Source organism: Mus caroli, unplaced genomic scaffold (genome assembly GCF_978045245.1).
Source record: "Mus caroli unplaced genomic scaffold, Mus_caroli_1 scaffold_5, whole genome shotgun sequence".
Lineage (NCBI taxonomy): Eukaryota > Metazoa > Chordata > Mammalia > Rodentia > Muridae > Mus > Mus caroli.
Genome location: NW_028227260.1, coordinates 34,864,433 through 34,878,507, shown reverse-complemented (window position 1 = coordinate 34,878,507; position 14,075 = coordinate 34,864,433).

The following is a 14,075-nucleotide window of genomic DNA, read 5'->3' as shown; positions in this document are numbered from 1 at the left end:
CTGAAAATCTTGACCCTCTGCTTGCCACTAACATGATGAAATCATGGTCCGGAATTTTATAAACCCTACACTGCCTAGCCAAGGGTTTCTTGTGGCAGAAGTCTACTCTCAGTCACCAGCTTAAATAAAAACCATTTAACTTTCTCATGTGGATTGTAATAATAAGTTGGAAGTTTTTTTCCCAGGAGGAATGCACCATAGTTTCAGGATGAATGAGATTTGTATTTTTTCTTGCCTTTAAATTTTGTTTTTTTTATTTTGAAATATTTGCAAATCCACATACATAAGAAACATTACATAGAAATTAAATGTGCCCTTCACCCAATTTTGAGAAATGATAGTATCTTTCGAAATTATTGTATAACAACCAGGACATGGATACCAATAATGGATATTGATCTTAGTTTAGGCAGTTCCAGTTTTACCTAGGTATACGTGCAGCATTAGTTCCATGCTGTTTCAGCATATGTGCAGGTCCCTGTATCAACCATAAGGGATGCTAGGCTAAGATCCATTACCAAAATTATCACTCACAAGTCATTCTTTTAGAAGTATACCCATCTTCTTCTTATAAAACTCCCCACTCCTAACTACTGGAAACTACTAAACTAACTTGATTGCTAAAGGCTCCTCTTTTCAAAAGAACACCAATTTAGTCATATATTTTAATACTGAAATTAGTTTTTCATTTACTTAATGTCCTAAAGAGACTGTTGCTTTTTTTTTTTTTGGAAGTATTCTATAGCATGACTCTACTATGGGTTGTTTAACCATTCACCCAATAAATAGCTGTGAAAAATAGTTTACAAGTAACTATATGAATTTATTCTTTCAAGTCTATGATCTAAATGTTTGATATTGAGAATTTTGGCCTATATACTTAAGTGATGTTTATTTTTGTACTTGTATTGGGGCTTGGGGACCAGGAACTTCCATGCAGTCCAGGCTAGTTTCAAACTCAGCTTGCTGGGTGATTAAATTACAGACATGAACCAGCAGATCTCATAAAATCCTATTTAAAATATTAAAATATTGCTAAACCAGATTTCCAAAGTGGTTAAAACATTTTACATTCCCATTAGCAATGTAAGAATAATTTAGGGTTTTTTTTATGTTTACAAAGGTATGATGCTATTATTTTGAATTTTTTCTACCCTAATATGGGCAATCATCTCTTTTCCCATGGTATTAATTTGCACTACTCTGATGCGCAATAATATCACATAAATTTTTGGTGTTTGTCAACTATATGTCCTCTTTGGTAAAAACTTTAGTACTATCTTTTGTTTACTTTAGTCTTGAATTGATTGTTTATTGTTCAGGTTTGAGAGTTAATTTTCTATATACTCATATTTTTGTTGGATGGGTTGTATGCCATGTTTCTCTCAGTCTGTAACTTGTATTTTCATCTATTTTATCAACTATTTAGCAAAGAAAAGGACTGTAATTTCAGTGTATTCCAGTTGACGTACTTGCTCTTTATAACATGATTTTTGAGGCCAAGTCAAATGATTTTGCCTAAGCCTAGATTCCAGAGTTTTTCTAACAGGTGGACTTCGTGTGTGTGTGCGTGTGTGTGTGTGTGCATGTGTGTGTGTGTGCGTGTGTGTGTGCATCCATTAGAAGCATTATACTTTATCCTTTACATTTAAATCACATTTAACTTACTTTGGTTAGGATTTTAGATTGTTTGTGAGGTATAGATCAAGGAGTTTCTTTTATCCCACACTATGGATATCTAAGTGCTTTACCAATATTTGTTGAAATTTCTATCCTTTCTTTAGGAAGTAATTTTGTATTTTCTCAAAATTCAGTTTGACATGTGTATATAGATGCATTTCTACATGCCATGTCATTGATGTGTATGTTCATGTACATGATGCTGTCTTGATTTCTATAATACGTGCTTAAGTTATGTCATATAGAGTGACTTCTTACACTTTATTCTTTACCAAATATAGTTAGCTATGGAATGTTTGCACAGTAACATAGAATAAGATTGTCTATATCTACAAAATAGTTGGTAGGTGTTACATCAGATATATAAGATAGATTTGATACTATTGACATCTTTCACACATTGAATCTTCCAATTCTTGGACGCAGCACGGTGTGTCTCAGATTTGGGTTTGTGATATCTTCCATTTTGTGTTTAGAAATGCTCAAATCACAGACATAGCTCATATTTTCTCTGACACATAGTCATACATAAACATTTTATACATTTTCAAATGGTATGTTACTTTCCATTATGATTTCCATTTATATTGCTATTATACAGAAATGAAACTCATTTCTGTGTGCTCATTTTTATTCCAAGAGTTTTATGTAATTTTATGAAGCAAATGCTTATAAATCGCTGAAATACTTTATGTAGACAAGCGTATCATTTTACGATGAGGATAGTTGTAGTTTAAAAATATTTGCATTTGTTTTTGGAGAATTGCATGCATGCATACAATGTAGTTTGATCATATTCAGATCTCCAGGTCTTGCCTAAAACCCTTATATCCACACCATCTCCTCTCATGTCCCTTTTTGAAATATCAAGCTCCAATATGTCTTGTCCATGTATGCATGGGTGTTGGAACATTCTCAGGAGCATGGTCAACCTACCAGCATGCACATCCCTAAAGATACATATTTTCCCCCTTTTCCAGCCATCAAATATCAAAGGCTCTTCAGTTACAGATGGGAAGCTCACAAGCCTCTCCCAACCGCCATGCTAGAATGCTGACTGGCTTGAATGATTTTACTTTTTTTTTTAATCTGGAGAATAATTTTATTTTAAAGAAAAAAAGTCTTTAAGTTTCTGGGCTAATATCCACTTATCAGTGAGTGCATATCGTGACTTCTTTTGTGATTGGGTTACCTCACTACGGATGATATTCTCCTGATACATCCATTTGCCCAAGAATTTCATAAATTCATTGTTTTTTTTCAATTTTTATTAGGTATTTTCTTCATTTACATTTCAAATGCTATCCTGAAAGTCCCCCATACCCTCCCCTGCCCTTACTCTCCTACCCACCGACTCCCACTTCTTAACCCTGGTGTTCCCCTGTACTGGGGCATATAAAGTTTGCAAGACCAAGGGGCCTCTCTTCCCAATGATGGCCAACTAGGCCATCTTCTGCTACATATGCAGCTAAAGACACAAGCTCTGGGGTACTGGTTAGTTCATATTGTTGTTCTGCCTATAAGGTTGCAGACTGCTTTAACTCCTAGGGTACTTTCTCTAGCTCCTCCATTGGGGGGCCTGTGCTCCATCCAATAACTGACTGTGAGCATCCACTTCTGTGTTTGCCAGGCACTGGCATAGCCTCACAAGAGACAGCTATATCAGGGTCCTTTCAGCAAAATCTTGCTGGTGTATGCAATGGTGTCTGCGTTTGGAGGTTGATTATGGGATGGATCCTGGGTGTGGCAGTCTCTAGATGGCCCATTCTTTCATCTCAGCTCCAAACTTTGTCTCTGTAACTCCTTCCATGGGTGTTTTGTTCCCAATTCTAAGAAGGGAAGAAGTGTCCACACTTTGGTCTTCGTTCTTCTTTAGTTTCATGTGTTTTGCAAATTGTATCTTGGGTATTCTAAGTTTCTGGGCTAATATCCACTTATCAGTGAATACATATTGTGTGAGTTCTTTTGTGATTGGGTTACCACACTCAGGATGATGGCTTCCAGATCCATCCATTTGCCTAGGAATTTCATAAATTAATTGTTTTTAATAGCTGAGTAGTACTCCATTGTGTAAATGTACAACATTTTCTGTATCCATTCCTCTGATGAGGAACATCTGGGTTCTTTCCAGCTTCTGGCTGTTATAAATTAGGCTGCTATGAACATAGTGGAACATGTGTCCTCATTTAAAGTTGGAACATCTTCTGAGTATATATATGCCCAGGAGAGGTATTGTTGGATCTTCTGGTAGTGCTATGTCCAATTTTCTGAGGAACCGCCAGACTGATTTCCAGAGTGGTTGTACAAGCTTGCAATCCCACCAACAATGGAGGAGTGTTCCTCTTTCTCCACATCCTCACCAGCATCTGCTGTCACCTGAATTTTTGATCTTAGCCATTCTGACTCGTGTGAGGTGGAATCTCAAGGTTGTTTCAATTTGCACTTCCCTGATGGTTAAGGAACTTAGAATACCCAAGATACAATTTGTAAAACACAAGAAAATCAAGAAGAAGGAAGATCAAAGTGTGGATACTTCATTCCTCCTTAGAATAGGGAAGGAGTTACAGAGACAAAGTTTGGAGCTGAGATGAAAGGATGGACCATCCAGAGACTACCCCACCCGGGGATCCATCCCATAATCCGCCACCAAACCCAGACACTATTACATATGTCAGCAAGATTTTGCTGAAAGGACCTTGATATAGCTGTCTCGAGTGAAGCTATGCCAGTGCCTGGCAAATACAGAAGTGGATGCTCACAGTCATCTATAGGATGGAACACAGGGCTCCCAATGGAGGAGCTAGAGATAGTACCCAAGGAGCTGAAGGGGTCTGCAGCCTTATAGGTAGAACAACAATATGAACTAACCAGTACCCCCAGAGCTTGTGTCTCTAGCTGCATATGTAGCAGAAGATAGCTTAGTTGGCCATCATTGGGAAGATAGGCTCCTTGGTCTTGCAAACTTTATATGTCTCAGTACAGGGGAATGCCAGGGCCAAGAAGTGGGAGTGGGTGGGTAGGGGTGCAGGGTGGGGGGGAGGGTATAGAGAACTTTCAGGATAGCATTTGAAATGTAAATAAAGAAAATATCTAATAAAAAAATTTAAAAGACCTAAAGATAAAAAAAAAAAAAGATTCTGTGATGTGGCACACACTGATACTCCAAATGGAATACCCTTTAAATAGCCAGTCAATGACCAAGGAGTGTCAGAGCTGCGCCTGCACATAATCTGCCTAAGGGCATTGATTTATCAGGGAGTTCATGAGAGATGCTAATATAAATACATAAAAAATAATAGTTAGAAGACCATTTATAATCATATTCAAATATTGAATGTAACATGAGTTGAAAAGATGTGAGTCTTCTAATTTTTATGGCAACCTAAGAGAGTGGTCCTGAAAAGATGTTTGAGAAAAATTTGGAGTATTTCAATAGAACCAAAATATGTTATATGAAATTCTCAAAGAACTAATAAAATATTTTTTTAAAATAAAACAAGAAAAAGTCTTTAGTTATATTTACACAAATACAGATATGAATACAATCTACTGAGTCCACTTTTCCTTATGTGTATGTAAAGCTATCTCAGCTTGAGAGTGGAGAATCGACATGGAGTTTTGAGACAATAGTTGGAGGAGCTGGATGCAGTAGGTAGAGGAAGTGGTGTATTTCTATTTCAATTAAAACAGCTTTAAAACAGAAAGGAAAAAAATCAGTTAATTACAAATCAAACCAAACCAAACACGTGAAACCTGTATCTTAGCAACTGCCCAGAGGAAGAAAGAAGTGAGGAAAGAGCCATTATGCTGGCATGGTGGTCAGACTCATGGGAATAAGCAGCCACATAGGGTGGTGGTGAAGGGGAGATTTTGAGAAAGATGAAGTGATCCCAAAGTTGGGGATGTCCAAACTGTTAGGAAAAACATGCTTAGGAAATAAAAGTGTCAGATACATAAAGCTGCCTGGCTGTAGCCTGGTAAATTACCATGCTAGAGGCAATAATAGAAGGAAGATCTCATTAAAGGACTAATTATTCCTCCTATCTCTCTAATAGGGCTCAAAGTAAACCTATTTGCATATGGGTAATCCCTTAGCCAAAGTGACTGAGCCAGACAAATTGCAATGTTAGGTCTCTACCCAAGCCAGAGAGTTCATTTTCTTGACCACATATCTTCCCTTAATAGGGCTTCATTGGCTTTTTTTTAATGGTTTATTTATTCTTCTCTCATATATTGCATCCTAGCCTGGGTTCTCCCTCCCAGTCTTTTTTCACCACATCCCTTCTCCTCCAGATTCACTCCTCCTCAGGCTCCCTTCAGAAGACTAGGCCTTACTCTAATATTCACCATTCTAAAACGGTAACTAACTCTATATGGTAGTTTGAGTGAAAAGGGTCCCTATAGACTCAAATATTTGTAAACTTAGATGTCAGTAGATGAGCCATCAGAAATTAGGATGTGTGCTTTGTTGGAGGAAGCTTGTCTCTGGGGGAGGGGGGGGGTAAAGGCCAAGCTACCTTCTCTCTCTCTCTCTCTCTCTCTCTCTCTCTCTCTCTCTCTCTCTCTCTCTCTCTCTCTCTCTCTCTCTCTCTCTCTCTCCCTCTCTCTCTCTCTCTCTCTCTCTCTCTCTCTTCCTCCTTCTCTCCCTCCCTCCCTTCCTCTCTCTGCCTGCTGTCTGTGGATCAGGATGTAAAGTTTTCAGCTACTACTCCAGCTCCATGCAGCCCCTGCCATGATAATAATGGACTTAATTCTTTCTAATTGTGAGCGAGATCCAAATGTTTTCTGTTATAAGTCTTGCCTTGCTCATAGTGTCTCTTCACAGCAATAGAACATTGACTAAGATACACTAGAATCATATAGAATTCAGATGTGAGATCAGAGGCCCTAAACCTTTCTGCCAAACAATGCTGCCAGGAGGCCCAGGAACATCTCTGGCTCTTGACTAGGATTACTTCTCTTTAGGATCGTTTTACCTTTAATTGTCTAATCAGTCTCTGTCTTCCATTCTCACTGGGCCTATCTAAAAGACTATGAAAATACATCAACTTTTTTTTTCATTTTTTTAATTAGGTATTTTCCTCATTTACATTTCCAATGCTATCCCAAAAGTCCCCCATACCCTCCCCTCCACTCCCCTACCCACCCACTCCCACTTTTTGGCCCTGGCATTCCCCTGTATTGGGGCATATAAAGTTTGCAAGTCCAATGGGCCTCTCTTTCCAGTGATGGCCGACTAGGCCATCTTTTGATACGTATGCAGCTAGAGTCAAGAGCTCTGGGGTACTGGTTAGTTCATAATGTTGTTGCACCTATAGGGTTGCAGATCCCTTTAGCTCCTTGGGTATTTTCTCTAGCTCCTCCATTGGGGGCCCTGTGATCCATCCAATAGCTGACTGTGAGCATCCACTTATGTGTTTGCTAGGCCCCGGCGTAGTCTCACTAGAGACAGCTATATCAGGGTCCTATCAGCAATACATCAATGTTTTGATAAGTTTTTTTTTTTTTTGCTGGTGAAATAAGTTGATTCAAGCCAGATGTGTGTGTGTGTGTGTGTTTGTGTGTATGAGTATGTGTGTGTGTGTGTGTGTGTGTGTGTGTGTGTGAGAGAGAGAGAGAGAGAGAGAGAGAGAGAGAGAAAGCACATGACTTCTCAGTAGGAAGTCAAAAATATATATTTAACTGGGATACTGGGACAAAATGTGCAGTGTGTTGCTGTTGAAGGAAATCTTCTGAAAAGGTCTATTATGCTCATTCTTCTATAGTATGTCTTAACAAGATATTTCTTCATTAATTTTCCTGTCTTAATTATCTACTAAAGAAAGTAGGGTATTCAAGTTTGGAACTCCTATTGTATTCAAATCTTTCTCGCCTTTTGGATCTAATTTTTGTTTGGTTTCATATTGTTTTTCTTTCCAGATGAATCAATCCTTTTAATAATCTATAATGACATTTATTGTTTCATTTTATAGATTTTTTTCAATTTTAGATTTGCTTTATCTGAGTTATGTAATTATCAACAATATGACCCATGGTGAAATAAGCCTGACAAAGACAGGCTAATACTACATATTATCTGTCATTTCTGATAATTAATATATCATTCTTATGGAAAAACAGAAGAGTTGTCTTTGAAGACTTGGAAGTGAAATTGAGGGAACGGTATTGTTACATTAGGTGTAATACAACACATCTAGACTGAAGCATAGAGATCTGCTCCTTCCTTAACATGCCCAAGTCACTACTGGTTCAAACAATCTATCACACATTTCTAAATTACTAGAAGAGTATGAAATTTCCAACACATAAACATAGTTAATTGTTAAAGGCATGGAAATATATATTTCTCTGATTTGATTATGATACACTATAAACATATATCCAATTACAATAGCATACCATATAATGGTATGCTAGAATTCCATCTCAGTAAAAAATGTATCACTAATTATTTTAATTGGTTGTGTCATCCAGCTGGAATCTATCTTTTGGAGAAATCAATTAGGTCATCATTGGACTAAGACAAACTCAAATTCCATCTGTTATTTTTCTTGAATAAATCAAGTTACATTCAGCTCTTCCATCCTCAGAAATTTTAAAAACATTTTTCACTGAATTGGAATATACCATAAATATGATTTTGTTTTCCTTCCTTCATTCTAATAAAGTCCAAACCAAAGTCTCTCCTTTTTCTAGTTTTCTATGTTATTGGTCCATTTCACTTTGCTTGGGAATCACAGGTGAGTCTCTATAATTTCAGAAAAGGAACTAAAGTCTTTGTGAACCTATAACATTTATGGTGCTAACTTAGCTAATGATCATAATTAGCTCTTAAGACCCCAAGAACAGAAATGATAAAAAAAAAAGCATGAGGACTGGCCTATCTTTGAATATTCACAGTATTCATTCAGGAATGAGGTATTCTAAACCTAGAGATATGGAAACAAAAGCATCATTAGCAAGAACACGACCAAGAATGGAATTGATTCAAGTAAATAACTGATCTGACTTCCTACCTGTGGGTCACTGTCAGGGACTTCAACTCCAATCTGCAGGATCACTTGAGAGAGAAAAATGCTATGGTTGTTAAATCTTGGTCTCACTTGAATGTAAACAGACAAGAGCAACTTTCATACTACTCTCCTTATCTTGTTGCTTCACACCACATACCAAAATAGGATGTGGTGATATCCTTTAAAATGATAGGGAACTATAGTAGTGTTCTGCCAGGGGAATGTGATTCCCATCTTTCCCCCCCACCCCCAACCCGAATAAACACACACACACAGGAGCCAATATGATGCAACTCACAGCAGGGTCTTTATTCTATTCAACCTATCTTGGGCTCCTGCCCTCAACACACCACCATCATGCTGGACTCTTGGTGGTTGGGGAGTCCTGAATGTCTATCAGGGAAAGGGTTTATAGTAAAAAGAAGGAAGTACTTGTACAAGCATCTAATTAGAAAGCTACTGTAGTCTTTAACATAATTGGCTGGGGCTTGGAGTCATATCATAGACTTAACTTCTGCTCCCATCTGCATTGGTGGTCATTAGGCCGGGGGGGTCTTGTAAAGTGGAGGTGCAGGTTTGTTGGGGGAATAACTTTGAGACACTGGTCTTGTTGGGGATGTAACCTGAAAACTCTGGTCTTGTTGGGGGACAACTAGGAAACTAATGGTAGGTACCAACCTGTTAATTTACCTGAGTTCAAACTTAAGTCAGGTTCTCTAAAATGGAGTCTGAACTTAAAAGCATTGGCCTCTCACTCCCCCACCCCTTTCTCTGTGACTAGAAGGCCCAATCATGAGACTTCCTGAAACTTCATGAAAACAGTAACAGGGCTATGTCTTTGTGGTGTCCCTGATGCATGGGTAGGGGCCCATCAGTGGGAGATAGGAGGGAGTCTTGAGGCTGAATTCTCCTCCTGCTAGCGTGGGTCTTCAACTGCACATGGATGTGTGATGGATCCACACTGTAATTCTGTAGCACAGGGATCCTTTTAGTGAGACTTTAGTGACCCCTGGCAGTGTCTCTTGACTAGGACCCAATCTCAGGGCTAAAGTTAACACCAGAAAATATTTGTATCTGAGTTTTCTTGGTTTTATCTCTATGACGTCCATTTTCTGATAGACTCTTGGCTTGGTTCTCCAGTATTGAGTATTGGGGTCCTTTTCATTGGTAACTGCATTAGTCAATTGACAGGCCTTACAGTCTTTAACAATTTCAACCATTTTTGAATTGGCATCTCTAATTTTGATGTGGGACCAGCAGACTAAGTCCTGCAATCATTGGGATCTGATGTGGGAAGAACAATAATCTTTTTTCAGTATGTGCAGACCCATTTTCTCTGGTACAATTAGTTTGTAGTCAGCTGTCCTCTGTCATCTCTTATGACACTGAGACATGGGCAGGTTTTTGACCCAGATCACAACCTCTGTCTGATCAGAGAGCGTGGGGTCTCCTAGATCTAGTGCAATCAAGGTCATGAGGGGCCCAATTTCTAGTGGCCACCCACTGGGATGTCTTGTTGCCCTCTGGGATGGAGTTTAGTTCTTTCTTCTGCCATCAGAATGCCTCTCTCCTTATAAATAGTCCCATGGAAATAAGCAGAAGCAAAGGCACACCAACCATCTGTGTCTCTTGTCTTTTCTCAGCTCTAAAGCCTTGGTCAGAGCTTCCAGTTCAGCTTTCTTGGCTTCTGCCAGGAGTAGCTCTACACATATTACCTCAGTGTTTGAGTTCACTGCTACCCCAGCATACCTCTGTCCATCTGGAATGAGGCTGGTGCCATTGGTGAACCATGTGACCTCTGCATCCATCTGAGCATTCATGAAGAGGCACATCAATTGAGGTCAGGGTCAGGCAGCTGAAAAGTTATCCTGGGGCCATTCAAGAAGAGAGGCTGGTAATGAGTCCTTCTGGCATCATCTTTAACCAGGAGGTCACTGCTGCACTGATGTGTAAACAGGGAGGGGGAAGCTTCTGGCAATTGGTGACACATTGGCCATTGTCTGATGCCAGGGCCCTGAGTCTGAACATGCATCCCCCAGGTCTAGGGAGGTCACCTGTAGTTGACAGAGTAAGGCCTTCTTATAGGAGGCTCAATACTTCAAATTGTTAGGACATCTAAGTGATCTTGAGTTCATGTTTTGTCTCTATTGTCCCTGTGAAGTGTTTTTTTATTTCTAAGGTTATCCTGTACTTGGAGAGGGGCACATTTGATCTTTAGGACACCCTTCATCATCTTCTTCTAAGACTATCTGTTTTTAGGTGTCTCTATGGCCTTCTGGTTTGGTTTTGGCTGCCAACAGGATCTTTGCTACGTCTCAATCTGTTGCTTCTGTGCTCTCATCTACTTTTCCTCTATAATCTCTCTTTTATTAAATATTCTCTCCGTCACTCATTATGTCTCTCAATTTTTTTTCCTCTTAATCTTTCAGCTCTCTGGAGGTTTTTCTCAATATTTGGTGTTTCCTTCTTAATAAAGCTAGAGTGATGGCTGCCTTTGTCACTGGTGATTTAGGGTCCATGAGGGTGTATTAATAAAATGCCTCCATGACTCTCTCTAAACAACAGCAACAAAAAACCTTTCATTTTCTCCCTATCTAATGTCATACATTCAGGCCAAGTTTGTGGACCATCTCTTGGCCACCTTGTGACCTACCAACTGAGTCTGACAGTACACCAAGAGACTCACTTACCTTCAATGGTGTTAAAATCTGGGTGAGTTAGGGGAAGGCAAGCATATTGGAGAGGACCCCCTATGGGGCCAGGAACCAGCTTCTTGGCCTCTTCTGTAATGAAGGGAACCTGTAGAATGTGATAGAGGTAGCCTATCTCTTGTTAATAATTCCATCAAAGTCAAAGTCACTTCGTCAAAGTCATCTTGTCAAAGTTATCTCATCAATGTCACCTTGCCAAAAAGTCAACTTGTCAATGTCATCTGTCAAAGTCATCTGTCAAAGTTATTTTAAAATAAGAGACACAAAGACAACATACAAAACTACAAAAAAAAAACACATTCCCTATTTGTCACAAAAACAAAAACAAAACTACCAGAAAGTGGTGCTCATGTAAAAGACCTCCCTATAACACCCAAAGCACAAGTCCAACCTTTTCTGTCTGTCAGGCAGAAATGAGAAACACCAGAAAATGGTGCACACCCACAAGAAAAGAATGAGATTGGTGGGTTTCTCATGGCTCCCCTGAGCCCATGCCCACCCCAGACTCATGCTGTCTCCTGGCCCCGCCTTAGCCACAGCTTCCAGATATGTGTATCCTAGCGGAAACTGGCTACATACAAAATCAAGACCCTGTTCCCAGTCAGGTAGATAGATACCTCTGCTCCCCAAGCCGACATCCACGCAAACTGAGGCTCGGGATGTCTCCTGGCCCCTCTGTAGCCATGGTTCCCAGATATGTCTATCCTAATTGAAAATGACCACCAAAACAAATTCAAGGCCTTGTACCCAGAATGATGTGACACGGTTTAGGATCAGTGAACAGAAAAGGGCACAACTAGAAACAAAAATCAACCTAAACCAGAAAAAATACAGCCTGTAGTAACAAGAACCAACTCGAATGTGTTGGTCACAAAAGACAGGTGTGGCGCCAGTCAATCTGTGAACAGAGACAGTAAGCAAGCAAAAAGCAAAACCAGAAAAAAATAAAGTATGTAGTAAGAAGGGCCAACCAGAAGGGGGCGCTCACACGCATGAAAACCCTTAGTACTGCACAAATATTTACTCAGACATGGAAAAATTACCATGGCAACATAAGTCATTTATCTTTACACAAGTTTTCGTTTCAATCTGTAATCACAGAAAGCTGTGTTTCAATCACAGAAAGCTTCTAACATTCAAATTAGCGGCCACACAAATCACAAGCTTTTGAGCCACTGTGCAAGTACTGACCTGTTGAGACCACATAAAAAGCTTCTGACACTCAGACAGATTCCTCAGTGCAGCACAAACCTAGAAGAATTTCCACGGCAACACAAGCCACCAGCTTCCACACAAATAAATCATCTCAGGACAGCTGGAAGTGTTCCACATTTACCTTACACAAGCTTGCTTCCATTCTGCTTTGCAGATCTCACACAGAAAGCTCAGACACTTCAGCTCTCAGATGGAAAAGGCAAGAAGATTAACACAGTGTTACAAACATAAAAACACAAATACAGCCGGGCAGTGGTGGTGCAGGCCTTTAATCCCAGCACTTGGGAGGCAAAGGCAGGTGGATTTTTTAGTTCGAGGCCAGCCTGATCTACAGAGTGAGTTCCAGGACAGCCAGGGCTGTATAGAGAAACTCTGCCAAAACAACAACAACAACAACAACAGAATCCCCACAAATACCTAGACAAGTTGTGCCAGCTTCAAGACCCTCCAGCTCAGTAGTTCTGTATGTCATGGGGAACTTCTTGGCCAATGCACCAAAGTGTTTTGCTGGAGATTGTTAGTGATCCTCCACACCCCACCCCCCAAAACAGACAGGTGCCAATCTGATGCAACTCACAGCAGGGTCTTTATTCCATTCAACCTATCTCACCCTCCCCAACACACCACCATCACACAGGAAGGTTTTGGTGGTGGTGGAGCCCCAAATATAGGGCAAGGCTTTATAGTAAGCAGCAAGCAGGGTGTACGTGTGCAAGCATCTAATTGGAGAGCTACTATAGCCTTCAACATTATTACCTGGTATTGGGAATCATATCATAAACTTAATTTCTGCTCCCCTACGCATTGATGGTCATTAGGCAGGGAGTGGACCTATAACCTGGAGTGCAGGTTTGCTGGGGGAATAACCTGGAGACATTGGTCTTGTTGAGGCTGTAACCTGGAAACTCTGGTCTTGATGTGGATTAGCCTAGAGACTAAAGCTAGGCTTGGGTTTTATTGGGGGTCAACTTGGAAATTAATGCTAGATACCAGCCTGTTAGTTTACCTGAGTTCAAACTTAGTTCAGGTTCTCTAAAATGGAGTCGAACTTAAAAGATTTGGCATCTCAGTAGCAGAATTGTGATTCTGTATTCTCTTTTGTAATTCAGTACTGTTGCAGGATTTTCCCTGTCCAATCACATTAGGGCAATGGGAGGCCTGTTATTGGACAGAACATGGGGAGTTGGAGCTAAGAGTTGCAGAGAAAAAGAAAGCATATCTGAGTAGGGGGAGAACCAAGATGGCTGTGGACATGTACCCACGTGGTAGTTTCCAGCCACAAGTAGCTATAATTTCACACGGTTAGAAATATTGGTATAAGCTTTTGTCATTATCAATTGTCTTTGAAATTATTGTATTGGCTTCTTATAAATTGTGATATTATTGATACATAAATCTCATAGGTTAATTAAGCATTAAGGGTCTTGATTCTACCGGGGTACTGGGTATTATGATA